At 46.9% G+C, this 18,349-nt stretch overlaps 1 long non-coding RNA gene across 2 annotated transcripts in view; it reads right to left on the bottom strand.

The window, feature by feature from the left end:
• LOC134931999 (uncharacterized) overlaps positions 1–18,349 on the bottom strand; it is a 58,883-nt gene that overhangs the window by 39,254 nt on the left and 1,280 nt on the right. The window lies entirely within an intron of this gene.

Here is an 18,349-nt window from a genome sequence, read left to right as displayed (position 1 = left end):
AGAATTGCCAGTGACATGGCCTGCAGGACTATTGGCATTCCTGGGGAAGGAGGAAATTGACACTGAGGGAGTTGGTGGGGTGGTTTGCGTGAGCTTGGTTACAAGAGGAAGGGATTTACTGGTCAGTGGACTGCTTCCGCTGTCGCCCAAAGTTTTTGAACTTGTCACTGACTTATTATGAATGCGCTGCAGGTGACGTATAAGGGAGGATGTTCCGAGGTGGTTAACGTCCTTACCCCTACTTATTACAGCTTGACAAAGGCAACACACGGCTTGACACCTGTTGTCCGCTTTTCTGTTGAAATACCTCCACACTGAAGAGCTGATTTTTTTGGTATTTTCACCAGGCATGTCAACGGCCATATTCCTCCCACGGACAACAGGTGTCTCCCCGGGTGCCTGACTTAAACAAACCACCTCACCATCAGAATCCTCCTGGTCAATTTCCTCCCCAGCGCCAGCAACACCCATATCCTCCTCATCCTGGTGTACTTCAACATCTTCATCTTCAATCTGACTATCAGGAACTGGACTGCGGGTGCTCCTTCCAGCACTTGCAGGGGGCGTGCAAATGGTGGAAGGCGCATGCTCTTCACGTCCAGTGTTGGGAAGGTCAGGCATCGCAACCGACACAATTGGACTCTCCTTGTGGATTTGGGATTTCGAAGAACGCACAGTTCTTTGCGGTGCTTTTGCCAGCTTGAGTCTTTTCAGTTTTCTAGCGAGAGGCTGAGTGCTTCCATCCTCATGTGAAGCTGAACCACTAGCCATGAACATAGGCCAGGGCCTCAGCCGTTCCTTGCCACTCCGTGTGGTAAATGGCATATTGGCAAGTTTACGCTTCTCCTCCGACAATTTTATTTTAGGTTTTGGAGTCCTTTTTTTACTGATATTTGGTGTTTTGGATTTGACATGCTCTGTACTATGACATTGGGCATCGGCCTTGGCAGACGACGTTGCTGGCATTTCATCGTCTCGGCCATGACTAGTGGCAGCAGCTTCAGCACGAGGTGGAAGTGGATCTTGATCTTTCCCTAATTTTGGAACCTCAACATTTTTGTTCTCCATATTTTAATAGGCACAACTAAAAGGCACCTCAGGTAAACAATGGAGATGGATACTAGTATACAATTATGGACTACCTGCCGAGTGCAGACACAGAGGTAGCCACAGCCGTGAACTACCGTACTGTACTGTGTCTGCTGCTAATATAGACTGGTTGATAAAGAGATGTCTATGTAACTATGTATGTATAAAGAAGAAAGAAAAAAAAACCACGGTTAGGTGGTATACAATTATGGACGGACTGCCTGCCGAGTGCAGACACAGAGGTAGCCACAGCCGTGAACTACCGTACTGTACTGTGTCTGCTGCTAATAATATAGACTGGTTGATAAAGAGATGTCGTAGTAGTATGTATGTATAAAGAAGAAAAAAAAAAAAACCACGGTTAGGTGGTATACAATTATGGACGGACTGTCTGCCGAGTGCAGACACAGAGGTAGCCACAGCCGTGAACTACCGTACTGTACTGTGTCTGCTGCTAATAATATAGACTGGTTGATAAAGAGATGTCGTAGTAGTATGTATGTATAAAGAAGAAAGAAAAAAAAACCACGGTTAGGTGGTATACAATTATGGACGGACTGCCTGCCGAGTGCAGACACAGAGGTAGCCACAGCCGTGAACTACCGTACTGTACTGTGTCTGCTGCTAATATAGACTGGTTGATAAAGAGATGTCGTAGTAACTATGTATGTATAAAGAAGAAAGAAAAAAAAACCACGGTTAGGTGGTATACAATTATGGACGGACTGCCTGCCGAGTGCAGACACAGAGGTAGCCACAGCCGTGAACTACCGTACTGTACTGTGTCTGCTGCTAATTTAGACTGGTTGATAAAGAGATGTCTATGTAACTATGTATGTATAAAGAAGAAAGAAAAAAAAACCACGGTTAGGTGGTATACAATTATGGACGGACTGCCTGCCGAGTGCAGACACAGAGGTAGCCACAGCCGTGAACTACCGTACTGTACTGTGTCTGCTGCTAATATAGACTGGTTGATAAAGAGATGTCTATGTAACTATGTATGTATAAAGAAGAAAGAAAAAAAAACCACGGTTAGGTGGTATACAATTATGGACGGACTGCCTGCCGAGTGCAGACACAGAGGTAGCCACAGCCGTGAACTACCGTACTGTACTGTGTCTGCTGCTAATATAGACTGGTTGATAAAGAGATGTCGTAGTAGTATGTATGTATAAAGAAGAAAAAAAAACCACGGTTAGGTGGTATACAATTATGGACGGACTGCCTGCCGAGTGCAGACACAGAGGTAGCCACAGCCGTGAACTACCGTACTGTGTCTGCTGCGACTGGATGATAAATGATATAAAAAATATATATATATCACTACTGCAGCCGGACAGGTATATATTATATATTATATAATGACGGACCTGCTGGACACTGTCTGTCAGCAGAATGAGTTTTATTTTTATAGAATAAAAAAAACAACAACACACAAGTGAAGTCACACGACGAGTGTTTAACTTTTTCAGGCAATCACAATATAAGTATACTACTAACTATACTGGTGGTCAGTGTGGTCAGGTCACTGGTCAGTCACACTGGCAGTGGCACTCCTGCAGCAAAAGTGTGCACTGTTTAATTTTAATATAATATTATGTACTCCTGGCTCCTGCTATAACCTATAACTGGCACTGCAGTGCTCCCCAGTCTCCCCCACAATTATAAGCTGTGTGAGTTGAGCAGTCAGACAGATATATAATATATATAGATGATGCAGCACACTGGGCTGAGCCTGAGCAGTGCACACAGATATGGTATGTGACTGAGTCACTGTGTGTATCGCTTTTTTCAGGCAGAGAACGGATATATTAAATAAACTGCACTGTCTGGTGGTCACTCACTATATAATATTATGTACTCCTGGCTCCTGCTATAACCTATAACTGGCACTGCAGTGCTCCCCAGTCTCCCCCACAATTATAAGCTGTGTGAGCTGAGCAGTCAGACAGATATATAATATATATAGATGATGCAGCACACTGGGCTGAGCCTGAGCAGTGCACACAGATATGGTATGTGACTGAGTCACTGTGTGTATCGCTTTTTTCAGGCAGAGAACGGATATATTAAATAAACTGCACTGTCTGGTGGTCACTCACTATATAATATTATGTACTCCTGGCTCCTGCTATAACCTATAACTGGCACTGCAGTGCTCCCCAGTCTCCCCCACCAGTCTCCCCCACAATTATAAGCTGTGTGAGCTGAGCAGTCAGACAGATATATAATATATATAGATGATGCAGCACACTGGGCTGAGCCTGAGCAGTGCACACAGATATGGTATGTGACTGAGTCACTGTGTGTATCGCTTTTTTCAGGCAGAGAACGGATATATTAAATAAACTGCACTGTCTGGTGGTCACTCACTAGTAAACTCTCTGCACTCTCTACACTTCTACAGTACTCCTCCTAGTCCTAAGCTCCAGTAAATCTCTCTCTCTTATAATCTAAATGGAGAGGACGCCAGCCACGTCCTCTCCCTATCAATCTCAATGCACGTGTGAAAATGGCGGCGACGCGCGGCTCCTTATATAGAATCCGAGTCTCGCGATAGAATCCGAGCCTCGCGAGAATCCGACAGCGTCATGATGACGTTCGGGCGCGCTCGGGTTAACCGAGCAAGGCGGGAAGATCCGAGTCGCTCGGACCCGTGAAAAAAAACATGAAGTTCGGGCGGGTTCGGATTCAGAGAAACCGAACCCGCTCATCTCTAACATACATAAATATTTGTGTATAAAAGGGTTTGAGGATTTAACATATACAGTATAAATGTTGCATGTACCAGTGTTTAAGAAGTTAACCTATTTGTATTCCTAAAAATAACAGCTTTCATCTCCACCCTCCCAAGGAGATGTTTTCCCTAATGATGCTATTCAGTTGGCTAAATTTAGACTTGACTTTAATTTGGTGTTTATAATTGTGCATTTTACACATGTATGTTTGTTTCGGTAAGACTCTGTCCCTGTTGCATTGTGAAGAAGACTTGAATAAATTAATTCCAGTGGGACCTGGAAAATACATTGGAGGATAAATAGTGGTTGTTAGATAATAAAAGTGAACAGTAAGGGCAGTGTACTAGCATGAATGTTACTTAGACATCACCTTTTACAGCCATATATAAGTATAAATATAAAACCCACAACCTGCTGGAGAAGCCAAAGTTGTCTGCACGTGAACATACGCATACCTGATTGTTTGGCATTATTACTAAATAACCAGATCTGTGCCATACATGTAAAAAAACATACATGTTGCTCAGTAACCAGGGCGTGAGGCCATCTGTTGACCCACACATATGCTGATTACAGACTTTCATTAAGTAGAACAATCACAGTGACAACAAAAATGACCAAATTAACCAGCCACGTATAAAAGAGCTTGTTTACGCCATATGCATTCATGTAAATAAATGCATGAAAAGCAGATTAAAAACACTTTACCTGTCAGTCAAGGTTGCCATTCCACAGTTGCAATAAAAAATAGAATTTTGGTACCTACCAGTAAATCCTTTTCTCGTAGTCCATAGAGGATGCTGGGGTCCACATTAGCACAATGGGGTATAGACGGGTCCACCAGGAGCCATTGGCACTTTAAGAGTTTAAGAGTGTGGGCTGGCTCCTCCCGCTATGCCCCTCCTACCAGACTCAGTCTAGAAACTGTGCCCGAGGAGACAACATACTTTGAGAGAAGGACTTAACACAGATAGTGGTGAGATACATACCAGCTCACACATACAAGGCAAGTCAAGACAACTAGCTTGAACTATTCAGCAACGGCTGAAAGATTACTTACCAAGTAACAATGCAGTACACAACTAAACGAAGTGGTACTGAAACAAATAACAACAGCAGGAAAACGAAGCGCTAGGTGGGCGCCCAGCATCCTCTATGGACTACGAGAAAAGGATTTACCGGTAGGTACCAAAATCCTATTTTCTCTAACGTCCTAGTGGATGCTGGGGTCCACATTAATACCATGGGGATGTACCAAAGCTCCCAGAACGGGAGGGAGAGCGCGGAGGCTCCTGCAGAACTGATTGACCAAAATTTAGATCATCAGAGGCCAAAGTATCAAACTTGTAGAACTTTGCCAACGTGTTCGACCCCGACCAAGTTGCCGCTCGGCAAAGTTGTACTGCCGAGACACCCCGGGCAGCCGCCCAGGAAGACCCCATCTTACGAGTAGAGTGGGCCTTAACAGACTTAGGACACGGCAGTCCTGCCGTAGAATAGGCGTGCTGGATAGTGAACCTAATCCAGCGAGAAATAGACTGCTTAGTAGCAGGACACCCAATTTTCTTGGGATCGTACAGGACAAACAGGGAGTCCGACTTCCTGTGATGAGACGTTCTCTTCACATAAATCTTCAGAGCCCTCACGACATCCAAGAACTTTGAAGAAATTGAGGGGTCAGTAGCCGCTGGCACAATAGATTGGCTGATATGAAATGCCGACACAACCTTTGGAAGGAACTGCTGACGAGTCCGGAGCTCAGCTCTATCCTCATGGAAGATCAAATAAGGGCTTTTGCATGACTTAGCCCCCAGCTCAGAGACACGCCTAGCAGAAGCTAAGGCCAATAAAGTGACCGCCTTCCATGTAAGAAATTTGAGCTTCACCTCCTGTAGAGGCTCAAACCAATCCGACTGGAGAAACTGCAAAACCACGTTAAGGCCCCATGGTGCCGTAGGCGGTATAAAGGAAGGTTGGATATGCAGAACTCCCTTCAAAGAGGTCTGAACCTCAGGGAGGGCAGCCAACTGCTTCTGAAAGAAAATGGACAGGGCTGAAATCTGGACCTTCACAGATCCCAATCTCAGCTCCAAGAGGAGGAAACGTCCCAGTTGAAATTCCACTGCAGGAAACTTCTTGGACTCACACCAAGAGACATATTTCTTCCAAATACGGTGGTAATGTTTAGACCTTACCCCTTTCCTAGCCTGTATGAGGGTAGGAATATTCTTCCGAGCAAGAATCAGGCGCTCAACTTCCATGCCGTCAAACATAGCCGCGGTAAGTCTTGATAGGCGAACGGCCCCTGCTGCAGCAGGTCCTCCTGAAGAGGAAGAGGCCTCGGCTCTTCTTGCAGGAGATCCAGAAGGTCCGTGTACCAAGCCCTTCTTGGCCAGTCTGGGGCAATGAGGATCGCTTGAACCCTTGTTCTCCTTATGAGCTTTAGGATTCTTGGGATGAGTGGGAGTGGTGGAAACACGTACACTGACTGGAACACCCACGGAGACACCAGGGCGTCCACCGCCACTGCCTGAGGGTCCCTCGACCTGGAACAATAACGCCGAAGCTTCTTGTTGAGACAAGAGGCCAACATGTTTATTTGGGGTAGACCCCAAAGATCTGTTACCTCCTTGAACACCTCCGGATGGAGACCCCACTCTCCCAGATGGAGATCATGTCTGCTGAGGAAGTCTGCTTCCCAGTTGTCTACTCCCGGAATGAAGATGGTCGACAGCGCCAACGCGTGCTTTTCCGTCCAGAGGAGTATTCTTGTGACCTCTGAAATAGCCGCTATGCTCTTCATTCCACCATGTCGGTTTATGTAAGCCACTATTGTTACTTTGTCCGACTGTACTTGTTGTTTCTGAGAAGAGGGGCCGCCTGAAGAAGACCGATGTAGACGGCTCTTAGTTCCAGAATGTTGATGTGCAGGCCGGCTTCCAAGCTTGACCATCTTCCTTGGAAGGTCACCCCTTGAGTGACTGCTCCCCAGCCCCGGAGACTCACATCCGTCGTTAGCAGGACCCAGTCCTGAATACCGAACCTGCGGCCTTTCAGTAGGTGAGACTATTGAAGCCACCAGAGGAGTGAAATCCTCGCCCTTGGTGACAGACGAATCCTCTGATGCATGTGGAGATGAGATCCCGACCACTTGTCCTGGAGGTCCAGTTGGAAGGTCCAAGCATGAAACCTTCCGTACTGGAGAGCCTTGTAGGAGGCCACCATCTTTCCCAATAGGCGAATGCATTGATGAACCGACACCCGAGGTGGCTTCAAGACATCCCGGACCATGGATTGGATCACCAACGCCTTGTCCCGCGGAAGGAACACCCGCTGTACTTCCGTATCCAGGATCATTCCCAGAAATGACAATCTCTGGGTTGGTTCCAAATGTGACTTTGGAAAATTCAGAATGCACCCGTGACTCTGAAGCAGCCGTGTTGTGAGAACAATGGATTGCAGCAGCTTTTCCCTGGACGATGCCTTTATCAGGAGATCATCCAAATAAGGAATGATGTTCACACCCTGTTTTCGGAGTAGCATCATCATCTCCGCCATCACCTTAATAAACACCCTCGGTGCTGTGGAGAGGCCGAACGGCAGAGCCTGGAACTGAAAATGACAGTCCAGCAATGCGAAGCGGAGATAAGCCTGATGCGGCAGCCACATCGGAATGTGAAGGTACGCATCCTTGATATCCAGGGATACCAGGAATTCCCCCTCTTCCAGACCTGAAATCACCACCCTGAGAGACTCCATCTTGAATTTGAACTCCTTTAGAAAGGGGTTCAATAACTGTAGGTTCAGTATGGGCCTGACCGAACCATCCGGTTTCGGTACCACGAAAAGGTTCGAATAGTAACCCTTTGTCAGCATGTGCGGTGGCACCGGTACAATGACTTCTGCCTCCACCAGCTTTTGGACAGCGTCCTGTAGTACTGTGCTGTCCTGCAACAGAGTTGGTAAGCCTCACTTGAAAAAACGATGAGGAGGGAGACTTTGAAATTCCAGCCTGTATCCCTGAGAGACAGTATCTACCACCTAGGGATCCAGGCCGGACGAGACCCAGACCTGACTGAACTGTCTGAGTCTCGCTCCCACAGGCCCCACCTCCGGCCCCTCCCATCCACCGTCATGCGGAGGACTTAGGGGTACCTGAAGCAGGCTTTTGTTCTTGGGAACCTGCAGCGGCAGGTTTCTTGGACTTAACCTTACCACCCCTGAAGAAGGTATTGGATGATTTGGCCTTTCTGGTCTTGTTGGGCCGAAAGGACTGCTGCTTAGTTGAGGAGAAGGATCTCTTCAGAGCAGGTGCTACTGAGGGAAGATACGGAGACTTACCCGCTGTAGCGTTAGAAATCCACGCCTCAAGGGCTTCCCCAAAGAGAGCCTAGCCTGTATAGGGTAGCGACTCCACACTTCTTCTGGATTCCACGTCGGCTGACCACTGGCGGAGCCACAGACCCCGACGAGCTGAAACCGACATGGAAGAAATTCCCGCAGCCATGGAACCCAGATCCTTCATGGAATCTACCATGAAACCTGCAGAATCATGAATGTTGCGTAAATACAATGCAACGTCATCCCTATCCATCGTATCCAAACCCTCCATCAAGGCAGCCGACCACGTCACTATTGCTTTTGCAATCCATGCACTAGCAATAGTGGGACGCAATATGGCCCCTGAAGCAGCGTACACTGATTTCAGAGTATTATCAATTTTCCTGTCTACCAGCTCCTTTAAGGTGGTAGATTCCGGTACCGGTAAAACCACCTTCTTTGAGAGTCTGGATACAGATGCGTCAACAATTGTCGGGTTTTCCCAATTTTTCCTATCCTCCTCAGGGAAAGGAAAAGCTACCAGAATCCTCTTAGGAATCTGAAACTTCTTTTCAGGATTCACCCAGGCCTTTTCGAATATAGCATTCAGCTCTTTTGACACAGGGAAGGTTAGCAAGGCTTTCTTGTTTTCAGTGAAGAAAGTCTCCTCAACCTGTTCAGGTGTGGTATCATTAACATTTAACACATCCCTGATAGCCTCTATCAACAACTGTACCCCCCTTGCGAGAGATGCGGACCCCCGCAATACATCCCCATCACCATCTGTAGTGTCAGAATCGGTATCCGTGTCGTCTTGTGTTACCTGCACAAGCGCACGTTTGTGGGGGTATATCGTGGGTGACCCGAGGTACCCGAAAAGGGCCACACAGCCATAGGGAACTGCAATACCTGGGTTGCAGACTCATTACTGGCAACCCTGTCAGAAATCTGAGAAATCCAAGTCTTGATAGAGGAAAACCACTCTGGATCCCTTGCTGGAATCTGTGCTAAACCAGTGCTAACCTGATTGCATGGAATGGGATCATCCTGTGAGGACAAATCCTCTGCAGCATATGACACTGTATCCCTGGACATTGCTGCTGGTGACCACCAAACACACCACACACACAGGATGGGGTAAGACAGAGTCCCCCCCAAGAATGGCAATAGAGAGACAGAGATTGGAGCCAACCCACACCAGCGCTTTACACAAAGAGAAAACCCCCTATCAGCGCTGACTTGTGCTCCTTAATAGGACATACAGTCAAACAATCAGCCTCCCCTCCCTTCTACAACCCCCTGGTACCGTGATACAGTAATCTGGAGCTGCTGTGGAGGGACCAGGATCTTCCTTCAGCTATCAGCATGCAGGAAAATGGCGCTGGAACGCTGCAGGGTCCCCTCTGAGGCGAAGCTCCGCCCCCTTCATGGTGCTGTCTTCCCGCTCTTCTGGATTTGAAAACTGGCCTGAGGAGTTGTGCTGGCTGGGATCCCTGGGGCCCGACAGGCTTGCTGACCAGTGTGAGGGGTAAGCACTGGCCTAGGGCGCCCCTCACAGCGCCGCACAGTGTGCCTCTGGTACCGTCCGGGAGTGCGGTTAATACTGCGCTCCATCCCCTGTTGCCGCCATCTTCACACCGGCCCCCCGCTTGCTAGGGGGGTCGTGACTAACTCACCACTGCTTCAGCTCTGTAAGGGGTCGGCGGCATGCTGCTGGGGTGAGCGGTTCCCCTGCGGTGGAGACGATCAGCCCCTCTGGAGCTCAGTGTCCAGTCAGCGGAGTCAGTGGCTCAGACCCCGCAGGGCGGACACTGCTCCCCCCCTTAGTCCCACGCTGCAGGGAGGCTGTTGCCAGCAGCCTCCCTGTAAAATAAAAAACTCTAAACTAAACTTTAAAATTAGGAAAGCTCAGGAGAGCTCACCTAGCTGTGACCGGCTCCTCTGGGCACATTTTCTAAACTGAGTCTGGTAGGAGGGGCATAGAGGGAGGAGCCAGCCCACACTCTTAAACTCTTAAAGTGCCAATGGCTCCTGGTGGACCCATCTATACCCCATGGTACTAATGTGGACGCCCAGCATCCTCTAGGACGTTAGAGAAATATGTTTAATATTTTAGATAGTAACCTATTTATGCCGTATTTAACCAATACAAAAGACACAAAATTGAGCAGCACTAGACAGGTGGTATAACAAGTTATACATGAAATGCATAAAAAGCACATGAAAATGCCAGACACAGACATAGCTAGTGTGCTACTTAGACACAGGGGCCTATTTATCGGTATTGACCAAGAAGAAAGATTTTCTTTGACCTCTTATTGCAGAATTAGAAATACATCTAAATTACCAATAAAAGTTTGCTGGGGTAGCTGAGCAATACTGGCATGCAGTGGTCAGAGGACTCTTACAGCTTTGTCAGCCAATCCAGGTGCCCCCCTCCCTGAGCATGAATTACTCTCTTTTGCCAGCTCATACAATATGTACTTTAAGCCCTGACTTGGCCTTCCCGTTGCAGACAAAATACAGAATATGCAATGTGACTGTGGTTGCCATGGTATTCCAGAACAGTGGCGGAAGTTACGCTGATGCAGCTTGTGCATTGTACCAGGGCCTGACGCAGAGAAGGGGCCCAAAGCCGCCAGCTCCATAATGAGTCACACTGTAATAACGCACAGCAGGCCATAAGCAGTTTAGGCTGAGCTTCTGTCAGAAGAGGAGGAGCCACAATTCTAGCTCCTCCCTCTCCTCTCCCGATTGCTCTGACCTGTGACCCAGCTTCCATCCTCTTTGGTTGAGGCTGTCCTGCTTGCCGCTGGTGCCAGGGTTCTCGTGCCATCCCCGGTGTTAATACCCAAGATGGAGCCGTCTTTGACGCAGTGCAGTTCTAGGGGCAGATAAGCACTGTAAATTGTAATATTTGTATCATGTAAAAAGAAAAAGGGGATCCCCCGCGCTCACTCTACACAAAGTTCCGGCACACATAACTTTGTTAAAAGATTTTTTTATTTTACTGTTAATGGTTAATAAAGTTTTTCAGAAAAAATAAATAAAAAAAATAAAAAAAATAATGAAAAAAATGTTTAAAAAAAAAATTAAGTTCATATATAAAAAAATTGTTTTGAAACTGTAAATTCATATATATATATAAAAAATTCATACACATAAAAAATTATTTCTATATGAGAAAAACTTAATATATATATATATATATATATATATGTACAGAAAAAACCTAATACCGGTATACAACAGACATATAAGACAATACAAGATAGTGGAAAAAAGGAGTAAAGGAATAAATGATAATTTAGACAGACACGCTTCAGCGTTTTACTCTGTCTGTATTCCTATTTATGTTTGTATCTCAGAATGCACCATTGTATGTCTCTATTATGTTCGTGTATCAATCTGTGTATATACACAAGTCTTTATCAGAGGTGCTCAGCTCGTCCTTATGCAGAAGGGGACGTCCCTCTAGTGAAGGGAAAGTAGACTGATGTGAAAAAGTTCTCCGTGGGTTAGGGGGTATATTGTGAAGAATCTTCTTTCCCCACTAACCTTATGGATGTCTTCCCGTGCTGGAGACTTATGTCTCAATTCGTCCAGAGGATGTTGGTGTCTGCCGGCAGACAGATCAGCTGTTCACAACGGCGGTCCGGCTTGCAGGCTTTTCCAATCCGTTGCTCCACAATCTTCCCAAAAAATAATTCATATAACCGCTCCACAAAAACTACTCAACTAGATTTCATGTGCGCCATTTATTCACAGGTGAATAAATGGCGCACATGAAATCTAGTTGAGTAGTTTTGTTGGAGCCAGCTGTTTTAGATGAACATTTTGAGCAAATAACTTACTTGTTGCAGCCGTGGACGAGGAAGATAGATGGGATCTTTTTTTGTGGAGCGGTTATATGAATTATTTTTTGGGAAGATTGTGGAGCAACGGATTGGAAAAGCCTGCAAGCCGGACCGCCGTTGTGAACAGCTGATCTGTCTGCCGGCAGACACCAACATCCTCTGGACGAATTGAGACATAAGTCTCCAGCACGGGAAGACATCCATAAGGTTAGTGGGGAAAGAAGATTCTTCACAATATACCCCCTAACCCACGGAGAACTTTTTCACATCAGTCTACTTTCCCTTCACTAGAGGGACGTCCCCTTCTGCATAAGGACGAGCTGAGCACCTCTGATAAAGACTTGTGTATATACACAGATTGATACACGAACATAATAGAGACATACAAATGGTGCATTCTGAGATACAAACATAAATAGGAATACAGACAGAGTAAAACGCTGAAGCGTGTCTGTCTAAATTATCATTTATTCCTTTACTCCTTTTTTCCACTATCTTGTATTGTCTTATATGTCTGTTGTATACCGGTATTAGGTTTTTTCTGTACATATATATATATATATATATATATATATATATATATTAAGTTTTTCTCATATAGAAATAATTTTTTATGTTTATGAATTTTTTATATATATATGAATTTACAGTTTCAAAACAATTTTTTTATATATGAACTTAATTTAAAAAAAAAAACATTTTTTTTTTTTAATTTCTGAAAAACTTTATTAACCATTAACAGTAAAATAAAAAAATCTTTTAACAAAGTTATGTGTGCCTGAACTTTGTGTAGAGTGAGCGCGGGGGATCCCCTTTTTCTTTTTACATTATCCATAGATAGGGGGAGTGGATAAACCCCCTTTTTCTCCCAGCAGCTACTTTATAAACAAAGTGGTATTAGCGCAGCCCCCAACCCCCAAATATCTAATATTTGTATCACCCTGCCTCTCCCTGTCACTTCTCCCTGGCGTCACCCTGCCTCCTTTCCCTGGCGTCACCCTGCGTCTCCCTGCCATCTTTCCCTGCCTCTCCCTGGCATCACACTTCCTCTCCCTGTCACTTCTCACTGGGGTCACCCTGCTCTCCCTGTCACCTCTTCTTGGCATCACGTTGCCTCTCCCTGTCACCGCTCAGTGGTATCACGCTGCTTCTCCATCACCCTCTCATCCGCTGTCTGTCACTTCTACCTGGCGTCACCCACTGCCTCTCCCTGTCACCCACTCCTGGTTTCCCACTGTCACTCCCTGCCATTACACACTGCCTGTCCCCGTTACTCAAGCTTCATCCTCTGCCTGTCATCCACTGTCTATCTCTAGCATCACCATCTCCCTTATCACACTAGCTTTCCTTTTATCCTTTCACCTTCTCTCTTCTTCAACCCACTGCCTCTCCCTGGCGTCACCCTACCTCTCCATGTAACCTCTTCCTGGTGTCGCCCTGCCTCACCCTGCCTCTCTGTCACCTGTTCCTGGCGTCACCCTGCCTCTTCCTCGCCTCACACCTCCCTGGCGTCACGCTTCTTCTCCTTGTCACGTCTCGCTGGCGTCACCCTGCTCTCCCTTTTCATCTCTCGCTGGGGTCACACTACCTCTCGCTGGCATCACGCTATCTCTCCCTATCACCTCTCCCTGGCATCACACTGCCTTGCCATGTCACCCTCTCATCCACTGCCTGTCACTGCTCCCTGGCATCACCCACTGCCTCTCCCTGTCACCCACTCCTTGTCTCCTACTGCCACTCCCTACCATCACACACTGCCTGTCCCTGTCACTCAAGCCTCATCCTCTGCCTTTCATCCACTTTCTCTCTCTAGCATCACTATCTCCCTATCTCACATCTTTCCTTTCATCTTTTCCTCTTCTTTCACACGCTGCCTCTTCCTGGCGTCGCCCTGCCTCTCTTGGTCACCACTTCCTGGCCTCACACTGCCTGTCTGTCACCTGTCCCTGGCGTCACCCTGCCTCTCCCTGTCATGTTTCCCTGGCATTACCCTGCCTCTCCTTGGCATCACGCTTCTCCCTGTCACTTCTCACTGGCGTCACCCTGTCACCTCTCCCTGGGGTCACACTACCCCTCCCTGTCACCTCACCCTGGCATCACGCTGCCTCTCCCTGTCACCTCTCCCTGGCATCACACTTCTTCTCCCTGTAACTTCTCACTGGCGTCACCCTGTCACCTCTCCCTGGTGTCACCCTGTCACCTCTCCCTGGAATCACGCCGCCTCTCCCTGTCACCTCTCCCTGGGGTCACACTACCTCTCCCTGTCACCTCACCCTGGCATCACGCTGCCTCTCCCTGTCACCTCTCCCTGGCATCACGCTTCTTCTCCCTGTAACTTCTCACTGGCGTCACCCTGTCACCTCTCCCTGGTGTCACCCTGTCACCTCTCCCTGGAATCACGCCGCCTCTCCCTGTCACCTCTCCCTGGGGTCACACTACCTCTGCCTGTCGTCACGCTGCTTCTCCCAGTCACTCATCCACTGCCTGTCACCTCTCCCTGGCATCACCAACTGTCTCCTCCTGTCACCCACTCCTTGTCTCCCACTGCCACCCCCTGGTGTCACACAGTGCCTGTCCCCATCAATCAAGCCCTATCCTCTGCCTGACATCCACTTTCTCTCCATAGCATCACCATCTCCCTATTACACTCTTTCCTCTCATCTTCTCTCCTGTTAACTCTGCCTCTCCCAGGCATCAGCCCCTGCCTCTCCCTATCATGCTCTACCAGTCACCCTCTGTTTCTCCTTTCCACCCACTCCTGATCACCCGCTGCTGCTCTCCGTCACCTTCTGCTGTGGAACGGCGCTGAAGAGGGGGGCCCAAAGCATATTTTTGCACCTGGGTCCACCACTCACAAGTTCTATCTCAAGACAATGTATGAGTTGATATTTTTAACTGCTTTTTGACTCCATGTTGTTCATAGAAGCTTTTTTGTTTTAAATAAAATCATATGACTGGTTGTCTTGTCATGTCATCTAACAAGCTTCTAAGTAGATCCTAGATCCTACAAAATATTGGGGTCTACGTACTAAGGGGTCTATGGGCCTAATTCAGACCTGCATTTTTGAACAGCATCCGATCAGGACTGAACTGCGTATGCGCCGCAGTGCGCCAGTGCATGCCAGACAGTCAACGGCCATCTCATCCCTGCGATCGCCTGATTGACAGGCAGAGGCGGTTGCTGGAAGGGAGGGGGCGGGCCGGCGGCGTTTGGGGCGCGGTCCGGGCAATGCAGGCATACCCGGACCGTGCAGGGGGTGGGCCGCGGTGGCTGAGCGGCGAGTAGCTCCCTGCCAGCGCGCAGGAACTGCGCTAGCAGGGAGCTACTCGACAAGTACAAAAGCATCGCTGCTGTGCGATGCTTTTGTATTTGTGCGGTGGGGCAGAGCCAGACATGTGGGGCAGACTAGTCCTGTGCTGGGCGTCCCCCCGCATATCCGAGTAACTGATCGTAGCTGTGAAAATTTTGCATGGCTACGATCAAGTCTGAATTAGGCCCAATATACTAAGCCTTGGCAAGAGATTCTGGGGTCTATTTACTAAGCCTTGGATGGAGATAAAGTACCAGTCAATCAACTCCTGTCATTTTTCAAACCCAGCCTGTGACGGGTGTGGTTCGTTTTATCGACAGTGTCTAGGTCGACAATGTTTAGGTCGACCACTATAGGTCGACAGTCACTAGGTCGACATGGATGGAAGGTCGACAGGGTTTCTAGGTCGACATGTGCTAGGTCGACAGGTCTAAAGGTCGACATGAGGTTTTTTTTTGTGTCGTTTTCTTCGTAAAGTGACCGGGATCCCAAATTAGTGCACCGCGTCCCCTCGCATGGCTCGCCATGCTTCGGGCATGGTGCCTTCGCTCCGCTACCGCTTGGCACACTTTACCGTTCCAATCGTAGTCCACATGGATCGTTAAGTATGAAAAAAATCCAAAAAATAAAAAAAATGTGAAAAACTCATGTCGACCTTTAGACCTGTCGACCTAGCACATGTCGACCTAGAAACCCTGTCGACCTTCCATCCATGTCGACCTAGTGACTGTCGACCTTTAGTGGTCGACCTAAACATTGTCGACCTAGACACTGTCGATCTTCAGACTGGATCCCCCTGTGACATGGCAGTTAGGAGCCGATTGGCTGGTACTTTCTGTCTACTTCATCTCCATCCAAGGCTTAGTAAACAGACCCCTAAGTGGATGGAGATAAACTACCAGCCAAACGGCTCCTAACTGTAATTTTTCAAACATAGGGGGTAATTCCAAGTTGATCGCAGCAGGAATTTTTTTAGCAATTGGGCAAAACCATGTGCACTGCAGGGGAGGCAGATATAACATGTGCAGAGAGAGATAGATTTGGGTGGGGTGTGTTCAATCTGCAATCTAAATTGCAGTGTAAAAATAAAGCAGTCAGTATTTACCCTGCACAGAAACAAAATAACCCACCCAAATCTAACTCTCTCTGCAAATGTTATATCTGTCCCCCCTTGCAGTGCACATGGTTTTGCCCAACTGCTAAAAAATTTCCTGCTGCGATCAACTTGGAATTACCCCCATAGCCTGTAACATGGCAGTTAGGAGCTGGTTGGCTGGTACTTTATCTCTGTCCACTTTATTTCTCTCCAAGGCTTAGTGCATAGAGCCATACGTTTGGAGAGAGATAATGTGGACAGAGATAAAGTACCAGCCAATCAGCTCCTAACTGCCACGTTACAGGCTATGTTTGTAAAATTAGTTAAGATCCGGTTGACTGGTACTTTTTCTCTCTCCAGGGCTTAGTACATAGACCCCAATATCTGTAGACATTAAGTATTTACCATATTTATAAGAAGGATTAATTTTCAATCATTAAAATAAGCTCATTTAGATTGACATCCAAGTGAAGATGGTGCATAGTCACAGCAAAATAGATTAACTCACCTGGTGCAAGATCATAGGAATCCACAAAACATGGCATGTTGGTGATGCAGTACTTGATGACGAGTTGAAAAAATTGTTATAGGACATGGGCTGATTTACAAAAAGGTAGAGATCACCTTTGCTGGAGAAAATGTGTTTTATCTGGCAAAGAGATTTGCTTTTGCATCACCCTGTATACTAAAGGGGTTAACGCCAGAGATATTCTCTGTTGGGGGAGCCTAGTTATAGTTTGTAACTCCCTAAGGATATTAGAGGATTGACTGGTGTGGTCTGTTCACTGTTCTGGTTGTACTGGGGCTTATCCAGACTTTGCAAGCCCAAAGCGAGAGGCAGGCGGTTCTACAAAAACAACTCAGTAACTTACTCAATAAATAAAAATAATATGTTTGTTTTATTAATCTGGAACTCTCTGCAATCCAGCTTTAATTTATGTGAATAGTAATAATACTTCACACTAAAAAAATTTCTATGTCACTTAAATAAATCAATATAACACTCACGAGTCACGACTTGTTACTACCAGATACCAATTTAGTAACTAGTTAAAATCTACAACATTCTATAACTAAACTGTAAGTTTACATCCATCACTTGCCCAATATTAACATTTACAGCAAGGATATATGGCCCATATATCTTTATTAACCAGTTGGGGGACCCGAGTCATAATCAGTTCTAATTTGTAGTGAAGTAAGGAGGAACAGCCTTGGATATCAGTTAAAAGAGCTGGTACATTACACATGGGTCTCATTGCTCAAACTACTTGAAAGTCTGTATAGCTGAGCTGACTAAAGGTGCATACACACTGAGCGATTTTCCCTTCTGCCCAGCGATGTCAGGGGGGGGTGAGCGGCTTTCCATAGAAAGACGCTATGGAAAGCCGCTCACCCCACCGTTCATCTACTGGTAATACCAGTAGACGAACGGCGGCCGCTGGCGGGTAAGCGGGAGCGCGCATCAGCACTCACCGCTCATCGTTTGGGCATACACACTGGGCGGCTTTGAGCTGAAAGCAGCTCAACACACCAAAAGTGAACTGCTTTCAGCTCAAAATCACCCAGTGTGTATAGGCATTTAAAGTGCATATACACGGAGAGATTTTAAGTATGAGAGATTTTGACCGAGCGTTTTCCCTAGAACTGCCAGTAGGAGATTTTGACTAACTTTTCCAGCGATTTTGACTAAGTGTGTAAGCGATTTTGGCTATGGGCGATTTTGGTTAACTCATTTAAGCAATGGGATGCTTTTTCTTTTCCAGTGACCTAGCCAAAATTGAGTTGCCTGCACAGTCTATTTTTAGCAGCGATAGTGACATGGCGGGGACGCACATCGCTATCTGTGTACACACAGAGCGATATGCACTAACTTTCTGAGCGATTTTGACTATATAGTCAAAATTGCTCAGCTATATCGCTCCGTGTGTATAG

The sequence above is a fragment of the Pseudophryne corroboree genome, chromosome 6, assembly GCF_028390025.1.
Source record: "Pseudophryne corroboree isolate aPseCor3 chromosome 6, aPseCor3.hap2, whole genome shotgun sequence".
Classification (NCBI taxonomy): Eukaryota; Metazoa; Chordata; class Amphibia; order Anura; family Myobatrachidae; genus Pseudophryne; species Pseudophryne corroboree.
Note: the sequence above shows the minus strand (reverse complement) of the source record. Positions and strands in the feature narration are given on the sequence as shown.